Below are 18,316 nucleotides of genomic sequence, written 5' to 3'. Positions count from 1 at the left end.
CCATTGCTTTTGCATCAAGGCGCCTAACACCGGCTGAAGCCAAGTACTCGGTAGGCGAACTGGAAGCACTAGCCTGCACGTGGGCATGTGAGCATTGGAAAAGGTACCTTTGGGGCAGGCACTTCACGTTACGCACAGACCATCAGGCACTGGTGTTGCTGCTCGGTGCAAGTGAGCGGACCGTCAGCCTTTCAGGATTGCCAGATGGCATGCCAGACTGCTGGCATACAACTACACAATAGAATAAAAGAAAGGCACTGAAAACACTGTCGCAGATACCCTTTCCCGGTTAGCGCAGGAGAAGTATGGAGCCCGTCCGGAGCCGGAAGATGCTGTTTGCTTTGTTTCTTCATATTTACCTCACGAATAATTCGTAAACGCAACTCCAGAAGCAATGCCTTTCTACAGGGTTCGGGACGAACTCTCAGTGATGAATGACCTGCTGCTCCGAGGGGAACAGTTCGTGGTACCTTCATCGTTGGTGAGCAGACTTCTGGATACCGCCTATGAACCACACCCAGGCATCACGCGTACAAGGCAACGGCTCCAAGAAAAATACTGGTGGCCTGGCATGAGCAAGCTCGTCGAACAGCTGATGAAGTCTTGTGCCGTTTGTCAGTCTGTTGAAAAATCAGCAAAGCCAGTTGTGACGCTAATGCAGCCGGTACCATTTCCTTCAGCACCGTGGGAGAAGATAGGCATCGACATCTTTGGTCTTTTCGCAAGGGCTCCTCAGGACTGTCGTTTTGCCATTACTTTAGTAGACTACTTCAGCAAGTGGCCAGAAGTAGGGTTCACGTCTAACGTCACTTCAGAGACGACCATGTCCTTTTTGCGGAGTATATTTAGCCGTGAAGGCTATCCGAAAGAGATAGTGAGTGACCATGGGCCACAATTTACATCCGTCGAGTTTGAAGAATTCTTGTGGAATAGAGGTATCCACTACACATTCTCTGCAGTCTATCATCCACAATCAAATAGACAAGTGGAACGGTTTAATCGTGCGTTAAAAGGCTGCGTTCAGGTTTGTCTGGAGGAACACCACCCACTAAAGGAGGCTGTCACAGAGTACCTTGGGATCTACCGCTGCACTCCGCATGCAACTACGTGAGGACACGTACGAGCTGAGCGACGGTCGCGTTTGGAATCGTGAGTGGCTCATTCCATACACTGCAGCCTGTAATCCTGATACAGATGCAACCTGCGTTTCCCCTGGGACTCCCGGCTCCGCAGCAGCACATTCCCCGAGGGCCCAGATGTTCCAGCCACTTACTACCTCGGCCAAGACCGAAAGAACGACAGCTCCAACTTCAACTGCAAGTGCTGGTGTGCCGAGTGTTGTCACGGACATGAGTGTACCAAGGAATGTGTTGGGTGGGACTGTGGCAAGTGCTGAATGTGAGGCTCCACGGCAATCCACCGGAGACCGACGCAAGCCTGCGTGGCTTGCCCAATATTACTTATGAGACATTGCAGGGACTGTGCGTGCCCCTTTTTGGGAGGAGGGGATGTTGTATTGTGGGACGGTGTGCTGCCCCTTTTTGGGACGAGGGGATGTTGTGTTGTGTAATGTAGTTCTATTCATGCCACTAGGTGGCGCACAGTGCTAAGCTGGCCAATTCCAGTATCATCATCAGTAACTGCAGCCCGGTTATGAATAGCATGTAACAAGACTAAAGGCTCTCTTTTCCGCGGGTACGAGGTAGCGTCTGCATCTCTCTGCCCCGTATGGTGACTCGGTGGGTGGCGGATACAACATGCGGCAATCGCCTTCATTTTGGCGCCGCGCAGGGACCCCCGAACTCGGCGTTCGTGCTCAATGAAGGAAGGAACCGGGAGCCTGGGCGGGTTTTCTGCACCAGCGTGCGGCGGATCAAGCAAGGAAAGCAGGACCCAGACGTCCGGCTCGCGTGGTGGTCACGGAACACTCAAGCTAGAGCACGCCAGCGCGACCGATCTTCTTCTTCTGATCGTGCCACGCCCCCTGCCTTCGCTTGTCTCACCCGCCCATTCCACCTTTATTTTCTACACTGAATTTACCGAGAGTGTATATATACTCCTGTGACCTTCGTCTTTATTGTCATCACGATTGTTGCGTGGGTCCTTTTGCGCTGGTTTTCTTGTTGCATATCTTCAATTTCAACGTCAAACCACGCAAGCCTCCCGTCGTCACTTTCAACAAAACAAAGTGCCTCGTTTTCCACCCCGCTCTGGTTTTTCACCCCGTCGGGAAGGTCGTCCCACAAGGCAACGTTTTTTTTTCGGCAAATCAAATTGTTGAGCCCTAATACTTGGATATCTGAGCCATATTACCTAGCACGGCAAGACAGGTTGAGCTGCTAGGACACTCAAACTACGTTGGTCAAGCTTAAAATACGTTTGCTTTCAAATTGCGCTTAAAGAAGCCATAAAGAGAAAACAAAAGTTTGTTTAATTCGAAAGATTAGGTGTTTCGTAGTACCCTAAGCGCTTTCCCGGAAGCAAATGATGCTTTATTCACTGAGAAATACGGCAATTTAAGCCAAAATTTTAAATCTCCCGCCTAAATTGCACATTTCGTGACGTGAACAATGGCGTCATACGAGCCGGTCCATATAACAGATACTTAGTATGTCGACTCCATATAGCACCCGCACGCGGGAATCAAACAGGAACCGGGCGGCCATTTTAAAAATACTAGTAAAACCTAGTGCACCCACAGCGCTAGTCATGGAATCGCCTGATCCGGAGAACAAAACCCTCGCCGAGAAGCTCGGGCTTGCATTTAACAACCTCACACCACTTGAACGCTCAATGCTTCTAAGTGCACGAGCGGTAGGAGTTGTGGGATACGAGGAAGGACCGGAAAGCGACCATTCCGCGATAGCCACAACAGACGAACGCCCAGCCGTCGGCACCGCTGCCTCGTCAGCCCCGTCGCGACGGACGAATACAGACTGGTACGTATGTACCGTATTTTTATTACGGTTAATAATAGTTCAATTTCAGTAGTAGTATCGCTTATGCCAGTTGGCCGATGTCGTGTATGGAAAGCCGTTCGCGCGAGCTCTCTGCTCCGACCAGAAAGATACGAGCGTCAATGTGCCTTGTGTAAGGCATTTTCCCCCCCAAGGCCAGAGCGCTTTGACGGCGATTTGACGAAGTCGGCGACGAGCGCCAGCATGTCCCAGGAGTGAGCTAACGTAAGGATCCCTGCCGTAATCACTTCCTCGGAAATGAAGCGAGCACACTCGTGCTTCCTTTAGCTCTCTTTCTCCTCCGTTTGCAAAGTTCACAAAACGTAGCCACTTGCTTCGCCGAGGTTCGTCGTTGGGCAGCACATGAAAGGAGATCTCCTCACCGCCGGGGATGTCGCACTCCCTCGACGATTTGCCCGTACTACATCGGCATTTCAAAACGCAGCAACGAAATTTCATTGTAAAGTACTCGAACAAACTGAAGTTTTCAGTGGTTGTAAACTGGAAACGAGCTCCTAACAATAGCAGCAAGCCAACACCATTCCCAAACTGCGACGACTGTCACTATCTCGTCGCTGCTCGCTGTTCCTTACTCCCCTCGTTTCTAGTTTTTACCTTCGCTGGTTGGCGATATGACGGCAAACCTCCTGTGAAGGGATTACGATACCAAGCAAGGTCGCGGCTGTGCGTGCTGGGACGGTTCGTTGGCCCCGAAGAGCCTCGAACCGGAAAATTCGTCTGCGCGACGGTGGCGACGGCGAGATGTCGAGTTCGGCTGGCGATAGTTTCGTACGCATTGGCATACACGCTTGCGTGTTTATTCGGAACTTCAACCGTTTACTCCGCCGTTCTTATCGTCATAAAAGGAATGTGCAGTATGTTTAACGGGCATAGAGCTCACTATGCAAACTGGTAAGCCCTGCCTAACTTGCGTTTGCTTTTGCCGGCCTCCGCCAATCGCAAAACATTCTCGTGTGACATCATAGGTGCTGTGGCGGGAAATGAGCTGGTGGGTCGCATGATCATTCCCTTTTTTCCTAATTATGTAGCCTATTTGAGCGAAGTTTGTGTTAAAAGTGGTGTCAGTATGGTTCTAACGAGGCAATCTTTCGAATGAACCAAACTTGTCTTTTCTCTTCATGGCTACTTTACGGATAGCTTCAAAAAATTACCCCACCTTCCCGCGAGAGGAACCCTGTGGAGATGCGACGCATCTTGGGGGTTCACTTAAGGTTTCCGTTGGGTTGATTCTCTAATTGCGTGAAACGTGTGAGGAACGCGTATGATGTATTCTTTATTTAACACGTGGCGTAACGTTAACGATGACGGCCTTGTGGTCGCTGAAGTGTACGGGTAGTGGGTGGTGAAGTAACGGGACCACCGTGCAATTTGCAGCGAAGATCAAGTCTATGCACGTGCCCGAAATCGGAACGCCGGTGCTGGAACGACCGCGGCTATGACGCAACGTGGCGCGGCTATGACGCAACCCAATCCAACACAATCCACTTTAATCCAATCCAATCCAATCCAATCCAAACCAAGCCAAGCCAATCCAAGCCAAGCCAAGCCAAGCCAAATTCAATCCAATCCAAGCCAAGCCAAGCCAAGCCAACCCAATCGAATCCAATGCAATGCCCCTCGCGAGGGAGTGTTCGCTATCGGAGAGGAGAGGGGGTGAGCGGCGGAGAGCGCAGCTCGCGCGGAGAGGAGAATAGGGAGGGGTGTGGACGGACAACAACAACGCCGTATAGAGGGACAAGGCGAGTGAATGAGATGCAGTCGCATCTAAAAATTTCGCGTAATAAATGCCAGCAGTCATAGTTTCATTATACAGCATACACTTAAAATAATTTTAAACCAAATTCGCATTGCAAGAGGCTGCAAAGCCGTTTTCCCAAACACCGCGTGGCAGCTGAACCGCTGCTGAAGCGGTGTCGTCATCGCAGCCGTCTTAAACCACGATTACCATTTACTGACAGCATTTCATAGATCACGTTTCTAGAGACTGCAGAGTCCCATTTCCGGTCCGTGGTAACAGTATTGCTTTCCATATACGCGAGACAGGACGTTAGTTGAAGCCGCGTTCATGCGCGATGATCCCGGCAACTCCGAAGGCGCTCCGAAGCGGTAGCCGGGTGAGCCGTTAGCGATGAGGGACGCCCCCGCCGAAAGCAGCGGCCGCAACTGGAAACTCCGCAATCACGCGCACCCGCAGCGGTGGCTGAGTGGCTAAGGCGTTGAGCTGTTGAGCACGATGTCGCGCGTTCGATTCCCGGCCGCAGCGGCCGGTTTTCTGATGAGGGCGAAAAGCAAGATTTCGGCGCACGTAAAAATCCCCAGGTGGTCAAAATTAATCCGGAGCCCTCCACTACGGCGCGCCTCATCGCCTGCGTTGCGTTGGCACGTTAAACCCTTCAATCAATCAATCAATCAATCAATCAATCAATCAATCAATCAATCAATCAATCAATCAATCAATCAATCAATCAATCACGCGTTCGCCCGTTGTCAAAGCGCGATTCGGCAGGCCGGACGTTGTTTCCACCGAGCGGCCCTGCCCCAGATAACATAACCGTCAGCATGAGCGTGCGTCCGGATATCAATGGCAAACCTTTTGCAGGTATGCCTTGTCCATTGCTAGTGAAATAAACACACGCAACGAAGGGTGCAAACGTGACACAAGTGCGCATGTACCGCTAAATCTTGTGCCTTCCAAGGGAAACCACGGACGGAACTCACCCGAACGTTTAAAGGTGATGCCACAACAACGTGCACCGCCAGCGACCGACCGCGGGCACATCGGCAGCCGTCAAGACGCGGCACGTGTAGCACGAAGTAAAAATGGGAGCAAGAGATTATAGAACGAGAATCTCAACACTTCTTCAGCCTGGTCGCAACAACTGTCATCTGCCACGGCGGTTACCTTTCAGGGACGTTTACTATGTAGCTCTAAAGGTTGGTTGAAAATTATCCAGCGTGCTGTCAAGCGTTGTTAATCGGTAAAAGAGCGCAGCTACTGAGTGGCGGTGTTCCCAGTAGCTTTGGTGGGCATCGAATTCGAGGGAACTGGATGACTGAATTCTTGAGCCCAAGTTTTAGAACTTTACTGCGATTTATATATGAGATTCATCGGTGTTTCGATACTGTACGTTTAAGATTCATCCGTGTTATCAACAAGGAGCAGTTAGATTGTGCTTCATCCACCAGAGCCTGCTGGTACCCCCTGGGAACGTCGGTAAGGTTGCAAGATTTCTACAACGAACACTACGGAATTGTTCACAGCTTCGAAGCAGGCAACAGCGTCGTAGCCCGGACTGTTCTCAACCACGCTCGTAACATGGCACATTGTGTGCTTATTTCGCATTCTGAGCAGAAAGCATCTAGCAGTGGAAAACTTCGGCAGGACTCATACCAGAACGATGACCTCATTTCGAAGGTGAGAGACATATTTGCCGCATTTCCAAAGAAACAGTAGCTGACACAGCCATCTCGGGCGTCCAATCGGTCTTGGAGTCTCGGCCCCGATACTCTGTGCGTAAAGAGCGTCCAAACAATCTGAGAGGCAAATAAATATTCCACATGGAACTAGATCATAGATCGTTCCAAAATACTAATACGGTCAGCCAACTTCAGTGAACATAATGTGTTGTTTTTTGCGCATAAAATTCAGCTGAAAGGAGGCACAACTTCATACCGCAAAATAATTGTCACGGCTAGATTTGCACGGCGTCCATCTAAAGTTCCAATTTCAATCTTCGCAACACCTGCAGTTCCCCTCTGAGAAACTGCAGGTTCTAGTTTCCCGCCACCTGGGTTGCGGGAAATTAGAACCTTCTTGAAACTGGAACCTGGAAACTAGAAACTAGAACGGGCCGAAGAGGGGACGAAGAACGGCGATACGGTGGTGGAGATCGGCGTCGCCCCACTCGAAAGTCGCTGACAACGGTTGGTTGGCCAGGGTGAGGGGCTATTGGCCGATAGGGGGCGTAAAGGATCGAGGGTGAATGCCATAACCAGGACGAACGTCATTTGACTCGTAGGTGTCGTAGCCACGTCTTTCTTCTCGCTGGTGCCGCCTGCAGAAACGGTAGATTTGGCCACGAATTCCACAGTAATAGCACGCAGGTCTACCTGTGGGAAGGTCTTGGCGGGGATGTCGCCACTTCGGATAGTAGGTCTGTGGGCTCAGAGCCGGAGGAACTGCTGCCGCAAAGCGAGAGTTAGGCAGATTCGTCACTGGGGCCAACGACAGGGGTGGGTGGGCTGCAACATCGGAATAGGACGGGGAGGGCACAGATGCTGGCGGGTCGGGCGGCGAAACACCGTACTTAGAGGCCAACGCCTCCTGAACCATTTCGCGAAGCCCACGGGTAGTGGCTTGGTGACCAACACTGGCACTACATTGTGAGGGCTGGTGGCCGATATCTTCTCGAATTATGGCCCGAACCCTCCTGCGGAGATCTTCATTGCCGAGATAGGGAGGGGCCAGGGGGTCATTCTGGATGCGGACAAATTGAAGCTCCTCCAGACATTGACACGTCGCCACCACATCCGCGACTGTAGCTGGGTTCTCCACAGCCAGGGCTGAAAGTGCAAACTGGCTGACCCTTTCATAATGCCTCGCACCCGATCTGCCTCCTGCATATTGTTGACGTGACGGCACAGCACAAGAACATCATCTATATACGCCGCATACGTCTCCTGGGCATGTTGCACGCGACCGTCGAGCTTTTTCTTCAGGCCGTCAGAACGCGGAGCGGTTGAGCGTATCCGGCGTATCTGCCCGGTGAAATCGGATGAGTCAGCGATGCGGTGCTCGTTGTTGAGAAACCACGTCTTCGCTACTTCATTCCGGGACCACGAGACGTTTAGGAATTTTGCGTGGTCGCCCCAGGTGTTAAAGGCGCTGACGCGTGCGTAGGCATCAAGCCACTCCTCAAGGTCCTCACCACGAAGGCCAGCGAGCGATGGCGGATCTCGCTGGCGGGCCGTAACCATACACTCTGGCGGTACCGGGGTGGCCGCAGTGTTAGCCGGTTCTTGTGTCATGGGCATGCTTTCGTCAGGCAAACCGCAACCGCACAGAAGTGGGACCGAAAAGGCACGAAGCGGGGCCAAGACGCACCGTCCACCAGTTGAGAGGCGACCGTATTTCTTGTTGTTGTTGTTCCTCGTCTAGTGGCACATACCCACATAGGGGATTGGCCAAGAAAGGGGGTGGCTTTTTGGGGCTAAAACGCCCACCTCATAGCCCACCTCATAGTCTGTAGGAATTGGCGAGACGGTTACCGAATTATACAATAGATCTGATGACAGGCTCATGACAGGCTGAATAGATCTCATGACAGGCTGTAGACGCTCGAGTCACGCCCCGGGGGTTGAAAAGAAGGTCCCCTTCTCTCCGTGTAGTCAGAGTGGCGCTGGCTACCACCCTCAAGCGTCAGATACACTTCTAGTAAATATAAATAGCCCAGAAAGTGAAGGAGAACACAGTCGCCCAGATAGCCGAATTGGTAAGGCATTCGACATGTAATCGAAAGGCGTGGGTGCGGTCCCCACTCTGGGCGCGTGTTTTTCTTTCTTTCTTTCTTTCTTCTGTATATTAAAAAAAATGTTTACTTCATTAACCGAAGTGAAAAAGAAACGAGCCTAACCACACCCCTATGTCTCCTTTGGCGTTGTAGACTGCTGCCCTATCTTTCTGAATTTTCCTCAACGAGCCCCTCATTTCCTTACTATATTATTCTACGAAAGCCTAGCGAGGGTCTCGGTTCTGGCAGCCTTGATGCCTAGGTAGCATAAGAGGGCTTCCCGCCAGTTACCCGCTCATGACAGGCTGTAGACGCTCGAGTCACGCCCCGGGGGTTGAAAAGAAGGTCCCCTTCTCCCCGTGTAGTCAGAGTGGCGCTGGCTACCACCCTCAAGCGTCAGATACACTTCTAGTAAATATAAATAGCCCAGAAAGTGAAGGAGAACACAGTCGCCCAGATAGCCGAATTGGTAAGGCATTCGACATGTAATCGAAAGACGTGGGTTCGGTCCCCACTCTGGGCGCGTGTTTTTCTTTCTTTCTTTCTTTCTTTCTTCTGTATATTAAAAAAATGTTTACTTCATTAACCGAAGTGAAAAAGAAACGAGCCTAACCACACCCCTATGTCTCCTTTGGCGTTGTAGACTGCTGCCCTATCTTTCTGAATTTTCCTCAACGAGCCCCTCATTTTCTTACTATATATATATATATATATAAATATATATATATATATATATATATATATATATATATATATATATATATATATATTGTGAGACCAGTGGTAGCCTCGTTTGTGGAATGTCGGAACGCTGAATGCAATGTCCCAGTGGAATGCCATCTTCACTGGCGCTCGGTTGCGGCCACGGCTTCTTCATCTCTGTATATACTCATCATCACCGATTCTTCTACCTTCTCGAACGATCATCATCGGTAACCTGGTTCGGTCGCCATCTTGCCGCCTTGCAGCTCGGCCTGCGAATAAAGCGGTTTGTGCGTACTGGTCTGCCTCGCCTAACATCGGCCTTACAAGTGGTGGAAGGTGCGTTTCGGTCCCGTAATCCACCTCTCAAGCTGCCCCACTGGAGCTCCGTTCGGGTCGCCGCCTAATGCCGGAAACTACAGCGATGACGCTGGAATCGGCGAACGCCACGGCCCCACCAAACCCCCAGTGCATCATAACGAGCCCCCAGCGTGAACCTCCTTTCTTCGCTGGCCGTCGTGACGATGATGCCGACGAGTGGCTGGACAACTACGAAAGGGTGAGCGCATTCAACCGCTGGGACGATAACCTCAAGCGGCAAAACGTTTCGTTCTCCCTGACCAAGGTTGCCGAGACGTGGTATCTAAATAACCGGCATACCATCACCGACTGGGCCGATTTCGTTGCTCAGTTCCGCCGGATTTTCGGCTCTTCTAAAGCTCGGAGCGACAGCGCGAAAAAGAAACTCGAGACCCGTGTGCAACAGGCGCATGAAACGTACACCTCATATATCGAGGACGTTCTGGCGCTGTGTCGTCACGCCGACAATAACATGCCGGAAGCTGACCGTGTACGCCACGTTCTAAAAGGAATCGGTGAGTTCGCGTTCACCACACTGGCAACGCAGAACCCCACAACCGTGTCGGACGTGATCTCCACTTGTAAGCGTCTCGACGAACTACAGTCCGTCCGCCTTCGTCAAGACACGGCTCCTACCCACCATCTGGGAAATGAAGACCTGCGTGCGTTGATACGCTCTATAATTCGCGAGGAGATGCACGCCAATATTTCCCAGTGCACACACTGTGTCCGCGAAGCTCCTTGTGTGCCTGGCCTACGGGATATTGTTAAGGAGGAGCTTGCGGCTATGCCCGTACTTCCGCCTCCCACCCAACCTGTTTCTGTGGCAACGCCATCCTACTCGGATGTGGCTGGTCGGCATCCTCTACCGCTCAGTCCCATTACGACACGGGCCCCGCCCGGCTACGTGGCCGCCATGCCTCGATTGCATACCACGCCGACTTATTTCCCGCCACACCAAGACCCCAACGTTGGCCGGCCAGTCTGCTATTATTGTGGCATCCGGGGCCACATCTCCCGATTTTGTCGAAGGCGCCAACGTGACGAACGACGCGGCTACGCAGCCTACGAACGCGATTATGTACGTCCGAATTACTTCGACTACGTGCATCGTACACACCCGTCTTTCTCACGCCGTTCACCATCGCCACCTGAGCCACCAACCGACTTTTCTCGTAGGCCGCGCGATACGCGACGCCGCTCTCCATCGCCAGGCCGTCGGGCGCTGTCACCCCTTCGGCCTGCGACCTACGTCACTGACCAGCACTCGGAAAACTAGTTAATGCAGTTTTGGGAGGGGAAACTGCATCACGTGGGAAACTTACAATGCCTCCGGAGCGTCCATCGAACATGTTGTCAGTTTTGGTTGAAGGTGTTTGTGTAGATGCCCTTATTGACACTGGTGCCAGTATTTCGGTGATAAGTATGGAATTGTGTGCCCGACTACGCAAGGTTCGAACACCCTACAGTGGACCTTCTTTGCATGGCGCCAATAGCAGCACGATCAGGCCATCCGGACAGTGCACGGTACGAATTTCAGTCGGTCAACTTCGTCATCACGTTCAGTGTGCAGTGTTGTCACCGTGTGCGCATCACCTCATCTTGGGCTGGGACTTCTTGTCATCCGCATCCGCCGTCATTTCGTGCCAGCAACCGCAAATTGAACTCGCAGATACGGAGGACACCAACATTCTGGAAGAAAAGCCACAACTGAATTTGACAGCAAGTGCCGATTACGTTTTATACCCGGGCCACGATACAGTCCTTTCAGTTCACTCAACCCAAATTCGTGACGGTTATGCGTTAATCGTTCCTTCTGCGCGTTTTATTCCCCAAGGAATCATTATCGCGACCTGCTTTGTCCGTTTTGCACGCGGGTCTGCGCCGCTCATTGTTACAAATACCACTTCTGAGACGATACTCCTCCCTGAAGGCACCACGCTCGCTTCCGTTGTGGCTGATGACAGTCTGTCTCTGGTTCCCCTCTGCTCTGTGTCTTCCGTTCCCCTGTCTTCAGATTCCGGGTCCTCACGTCCCACCCTGGCAACCACGATTAGCGAAGACCTCACGGTGTTCGAAACGAGACTCCTACTTGAGCTGTTGGAAAAACACAAAAACTCATTTGGCTGCATCTCTACCAACCTTGGACAGACGTCTGTTGCAGAACATCGTATTGAGACAGATGGGACTCACATTGTTCGCCGCCGCCCGTACCGTGTGTCGTCGTCGGAACGGAAAGTCATAGAAGAAAACGTCGCGGACATGCTTCAACGAAACGTTATTCGACCTTCCTCGAGCCCGTGGTCTTCTCCTGTTGTTCTGGTGAGGAAAAAAGATGGTTCCGTACGCTTTTGCGTGGACTATCGGGCTTTGAATAGGATTACCCGGAAGGATGTGTATCCGATGCCGCGCATAGATGACGCGCTGGACCGTCTACAAGGGGCTGAATATTTCTCTAGTCTGGACCTGCGATCTGGCTACTGGCAGATCCCCATGCGCGAGTCTGACAAAGAGAAAACGGCGTTTGCGACTCCAGACGGCTTGTACGAATTTAACGTAATGCCTTTTGGCTTATGCAACGCCCCAGCCACATTTGAGCGCATGATAGATACGGTCCTTCGCGGGCTTAAATGGAAAACATGCCTGTGTTACCTTGACGACATCGTCATCTTTTCGTCAAGTTTTGCGGAACATCTGCAGCGTCTGGACGAGGTGTTGACTTGCCTGGCAAAGGCTGGTCTGACTCTGAACACCAAGAAATGTCGTTTTGCTAGCAAATCGATAAAGGTTCTTGGTCACGTCGTCAGTAAAGATGGCATACGCCCCGACCCAGACAAAATTTCTGCTGTAGCCAATTTTCCTCGACCTCAGCAACAAAAAGCGCTGCGTAGTTTTCTCGGCCTGGCGTCCTATTTTCGCCGTTTTGTCCGCAATTTTGCTACTCTCGCTGCACCTCTGAACCAGCTATTAAATTCTGATACCCCCTTCGACTGGAGTGATGGCTGCGAAAAGGCCTTCCAAGACCTCAAGCATGCGCTTACTTCCGCACCTGTATTATGCCACTTTGATGAATCGAGACCGGCGATCCTCCACACCGACGCTAGTGGGCATGGCATTGGCGCCGTTCTGTTGCAGCGCGATGTTCACCACCGCGAGAGGGTTGTTGCTTATGCCAGCCGCTCTCTAACACGAGCGGAGACGAATTATACAATTACGGAACAGGAGTGTCTGGCCGTTGTGTGGTCTGTGCAAAAGTTTCGGCCATATCTCTACGGCCGACATTTCACCGTCGTCACAGACCATCACGCTCTGTGCTGGCTGTCTTCATTGAAAAACTTGTCGGGACGCCTGGGACGCTGGATTCTGCGATTGCAAGAGTACGACTTTACAGTTACCTACAAGTCCGGACTCAAGCATGTAGACGCAGACGCACTCTCGCGGTGCCCACTGATGCCATCTTCAAACGACATGGCGTCGCTTCCTCATACACCGCCATTATCAGTTGCACCTGTCGACTATGCACCGGCTGACGACCGCCGCGACTTGGTCGATCATCAACGAGCAGACAGTTACTGCCAGAAAATAATGGATCGGCTCGCTGGTTCGACACGTTCACCGAATAGCCGCCTACGTCGCCAACTGCGGCAGTTCCAGCTCATAGACGGTGCACTGTATCGCAGAAACCACCACCCAAATGGCGCTACATGGGTCCCAGTTGTGCCTCGTTCTCTCCAGAGTCGCGTCTTGCAAGCTTTTCATGACGACGCCACCGCCGGCCACCTTGGCTTTCAAAAGACGTACGACCGCATTCGAGGTCGCTTCTTTTGGCCAGGACTCTCGACCAGCGTGGTGAAATACGTCGCATCCTGTTCACCCTGTCAGCACCGCAAGCGCTCTACGGCACCCCCTGTCGGTCTCCTGCAGCCTGTTCCGTGTCCAACTACGCCGTTTGAAGTGGTCGGTATTGACTTGTATGGGCCCTTACCGACGACGTCCACTGGTCACCGCTGGATCGTCACGGCCGTTGATCACTTGACTCGCTACGCGGAGACAGCGCCACTTCCCTCGGCTAGCGCTGGCGACGTCGCTGCCTTCTTTTTGCGACACATCCTGCTACGACATGGAGCCCCTCGCGTACTGTTAAGTGACCGCGGCAAGATGTTTCTAACCGAGATCCTTGCCGAAGTCCTTCGTGCCTCTAATACCTCCCACAAAATGACATCAAGCTACCATCCACAAACGAACGGGCTCACCGAACGCTTTCACCGCACGCTTTCTGACATGATATCAATGTACATACGACCTGACCACAGAAATTGGGACGCTATATTACCTTCAGTCACCTTTGCCTATAACACGGCAGTTCAAAGCACTACAGGGTACGCGCCTTTCTACCTTGTCTACGGCCGTCATCCATCGCACGTGCTTGATACCTGTTTCTTTACCGCTCCTGTGTCCGCTTCTGCATCGTTTCCGGAACAATTCGTGTCTCGGATCGACCACTGTCGGCGCCTGGCCCGCATGCGCACAGAAGCAAGCCAACAAGACCGAAAAGAACGCTACGACGCTGTTCGCCGGTCCGTTTCTTTCCGACCTGGTGACGAAGTCTTGGTCTGGACACCGGTTCGCTCTCCAGGCCTCTGCGAAAAATTCCTACACCGGTTCCTTGGTCCTTACAAGGTTCTTGAGGCTACCTCACCGGTGAACTATCGCGTCACCCCCGTTTGCGGAAGTTCGGACCGCCGTCATCGTGGCACGGAGATTGTCCACGTTTCCCGGCTCAAGGCGTTCCACCGGCGTAATTCGCAGTAAAACGCGAACAGGCGGCCGCTCTCGCCCCGGGGGGGAAAATATTGTGAGACCAGTGGTAGCCTCGTTTGTGGAATTTCGGAACGCTGAATGCAATGTCCCAGTGGAATGCCATCTTCACTGGCGCTCGGTTGCGGCCACGGCTTCTTCATCTCTGTATATACTCATCATCACCGATTCTTCTACCTTCTCGAACGATCATCATCGGTAACCTGGTTCGGTCGCCATCTTGCCGCCTTGCAGCTCGGCCTGCGAATAAAGCGGTTTGTGCGTACTGGTCTGCCTCGCCTACCATCGGCCTTACATATATATATATATATATATATATATATATATATATATATATATATATATATATATATATATATATATATATATATATATATATATATATATATATTGTGGGGATCGGGACTTTCACGCAAACCCCTTTCTGGCTAGCTTCCCATCGCGGCCGGCATTGCACAACACGCCTCGCTCACGCGACGGGAGCCATACGGAAGGGCGCCAGCGACCGGAGGGTTTGTTGTCGCTTGGTTGAGGTGACCCTTTTCCCCTCTGCCTTACCCGAGAACCAGTTCTTCCTCCCTACTAGTGCCACCAAATCGCAAGGTCTGGTGAGATGTTGCATGACGAGAGGACGCCTCTCTTGTCTTGGGGACGCGGTAGTGCGCGGACGTTTTGGCACGCTTGTCAGGACCTGGGGAACGCGCCTCAAAAGGACGTTTCCGGGCGAGCTCGGAGACTGCACCCACGCTCGCACGCGCGGCGCCCCGCTGCTCCGGTATTCCATCGGTGAGTCGAACCATCTCGATCTCTAGCGTTCTTTAATGTCTCGCCCCCAGTGTTACTGTTATGGCCTACGATTAGTCTGTATGCAGCGTATTTGATGTGGACATTGCGATAAATGCTGCCATTGGTGTTTTGCCCTTGTCGCCTCCTGCCTCTGTCTGCATCTGCAAACTACGGACCCGTCCGCAGCCGGCGCTCGCAAGGCATGTTTGCTGAGCACGATGGCTGCGGGGTGGGAAATGCGTAGTGTGTGAAATGCAGAAACCCGCTATATATATATATATATATATATATATATATATATATATATATATATATATATATATATATATATATATATATATATATATATATATATATATATATATATTCGGACGCTTATTATTCTGCGAATGTGTTTTCACCACCGGCTGGTCTGCTTGACTGAGCAACTCCACACTGCCTTGGTTCGGTCACCGTGTGTCCACCGGCGGTATAACGGAGCATGCGCGCTGCTACTCTACAAAACAGGGAAAAATACCTCCGGATCACGCCTGTTTTTATTTAGTGTGTAGCTTCGCATAGCACAAAAATAACATATCTGCAGTTACACGAAGCAGGTACGAGCGGTTGTGTCCTTGTTTTTGTGCTGTGACAAAGTATCGCCGTCAATAACTATCCCCAGGCCACACTATTCTAAGCTTTATTTACTTTTTCCAGGGGCGGGAATTTTATTGTCGAAGTAACCACAGCAATGGTTTTCCCCAAAATGCGGTAGTTGAAGCTTTCACCTTGAGAAGCCTTCGTCGTGGTTGCAGCCCGCGCGAATGCTTTGCTAACGTACGGCCACCCGATGAAAGCTCTTTCATCCAACGGCCGTGAGTAAAACCACAGGCACACGTGTCTTTCATTGTGCGCCCTTGGTAACAGTATCCTCTCAACCGGATAGAAACACTACAGGTGCCACGCGGAAGAAAATGATACCAGTAAGCAACCTTACCCGCGAATTCAACTGTTGTGTTTGGTTTTTGGGCGACTGATGACATTTAGGTGTCACATATTCAGTTCATTTTTGCGGAAGAACACAAAATAAAACACAAATATACACCGCAGTTTTTTGGAAACAAGGTGCATTTATGAAATTTAAGAACGAGAGCCGATAGACTTTCGGGCCATTTCATTTTCGAAGGCAGCGGTAATTGGTTTCTTGCCAGCTGGAGCAAACGACTAGTCGGCTGACTAGATGCATGCATGCACTTTTCAAGAACAAGCACGAAACTAGAGATAGAGTCTCACCTCATGCTCCTGCCTTCGAACACTTGCTCGCATGAAAAAGCGGCTGCACAGCTCTGCCGGCATTCAGTGCTTGACACTGCAGTCCTTGTTGTCAGACGGACGTTCGCCCGTAGAAAATCGTTCGACTTTCGTGCCCGCACTTAAAAATACATCAACAATGCCGAGCGCACTTTAGCGCGTGCCATTTGGCGACAACCCAGCGTCCCCGGCACAGGTTTGTCTAGCCAAACATACCCACTTAGAGAGATTGGCTACGATTGGCAAAAAAAAAAAAAACTCAAGCATTCGCCGTAATCGTGGCAACAGTTTTGCTATCGCAATCACACTGTCCACGTCATTCGCTAGTAATGGCTCCGCCCACGATAAAGGTCTGTGTGTTCGTCATTCACACGCGCTAGCAGTTAGTATAATAGTCCATCTTGTAAGTGCGCCCGTTCAGTCGCAGGGATGTGTCCCCCACGGGTCGTCCACACGGCCGACGAGGAGGCCGCTCGCGGTCTGTATGGAGAACGGAAACGATTACAGAGAGCCGTCGTGATGGTCGTGCAGGTTGCGTGCAGCTTGGCTATCATGAAGCCTCAGGCGTTAGTGTGAGCTTCCGTCATTTTTTAGGTGCGGAGTATCTTAGGACCGCACAATGCCCAATGTACGTCCGCGTCCGTGCGCAAAGCATTTACAATCGCAAAAAATCATCCGAACACCGGCGGGATTCGAGCTTGTGTCTGGTAGACCAGAGTTAGTGTCAGTCGTCTTACCGATTGGGCTACGACCGTGAGTTAGTACGAGAGAGTCAAACGGCTTGCTCCCTCGCCTGTAACGGTGCGGAGTACCTTAGGACCTCGCAATGTCCGTCTGCATCGATCTGTGTGCACACCACCATCAAGTGAAAATCAAGCGAAATTCGATTTGAGCCGTGAGTTGCAGTTTCATTTAGAGAATAATCAAGGTGCAACTGACGGCTCAAATCGAATGGCGGTCGGGGCGCAAGTCAGGTGTCACTCGGGGCGCAACTTGGATGTCATTTCGAGTCCTCGTACTCCGCAACCTCGCCATCATCCACGGAGTGGAGATGCTGCCATTTTTCCCCCGAAGTTTGTAGCAACGACGCCAGTGCGACGCTAGAGACGATTGCGAGTGAGATGCCGTGGAGACTGGAAAAGAGACACATTCTCCGAAATTTGGAACTTCTCACAACGTACTTGCACGTTTAGCGGGAACTTCTGTGCGCGAGAGCCTGAAAACAACAAGCAGAACCTGTTACACATGCTGACCCGGTTTTGCTCGCACACGTAGTGAATTGACTGTGTACATCTTACCATTCTTGGGACACTGCACAGCGATGAAGATGGTTATCTGTTTACTCTTAGAAACATTGACAACGAGCGTATTCTTGAAGGCTCAAGTTTATGCGAAGGCACCGTAGGAGCAGGTGTTTGAAAGTGGCCCCGGAGTTGGTAAGGAGGGTCAGGTGCTACATCTACGAGTTTATTTGAAGTGGGGTGAGAACTTTCCAAAACTCTTTTCCTGCATCACGTACCGTACATGTGATCTTAACCCATCACCTATGCAGTGAACAAAATGTGTTCCCATAACAATGTCCAGTGCGGGCTGTAAATCTGAATCCGGGGCCTGCGGATTCCAAGATGAATATTGCATGTAACTAGACAATTCCATAAAGTAAGGGTTTGTTAAATACAAGAGGCTGATATTTGTTGTCTCATTTGCCGCATAGACTGCTTAGTTTTGAACCTCAAGTAGAACCACAGATTTTGAATCTGTGCGGGATTTTCTTTCACACTAGATTGAAAAACGGGTAGGGTCAATTCAGTATATCCAGTACAGTTAAACCTGGATGTAACGGACCTCTATGTTACGAGTTCCTGTATTTAA

Source organism: Haemaphysalis longicornis, unplaced genomic scaffold (genome assembly GCF_048455015.1).
Source record: "Haemaphysalis longicornis isolate Haplotype H1 unplaced genomic scaffold, Haemaphysalis longicornis Haplotype H1 scaffold_265, whole genome shotgun sequence".
NCBI classification, from domain to species: Eukaryota; Metazoa; Arthropoda; class Arachnida; order Ixodida; family Ixodidae; genus Haemaphysalis; species Haemaphysalis longicornis.
The sequence above is the reverse complement of the archived record's forward strand: the minus strand, read 5'-3'. Positions refer to the sequence as shown.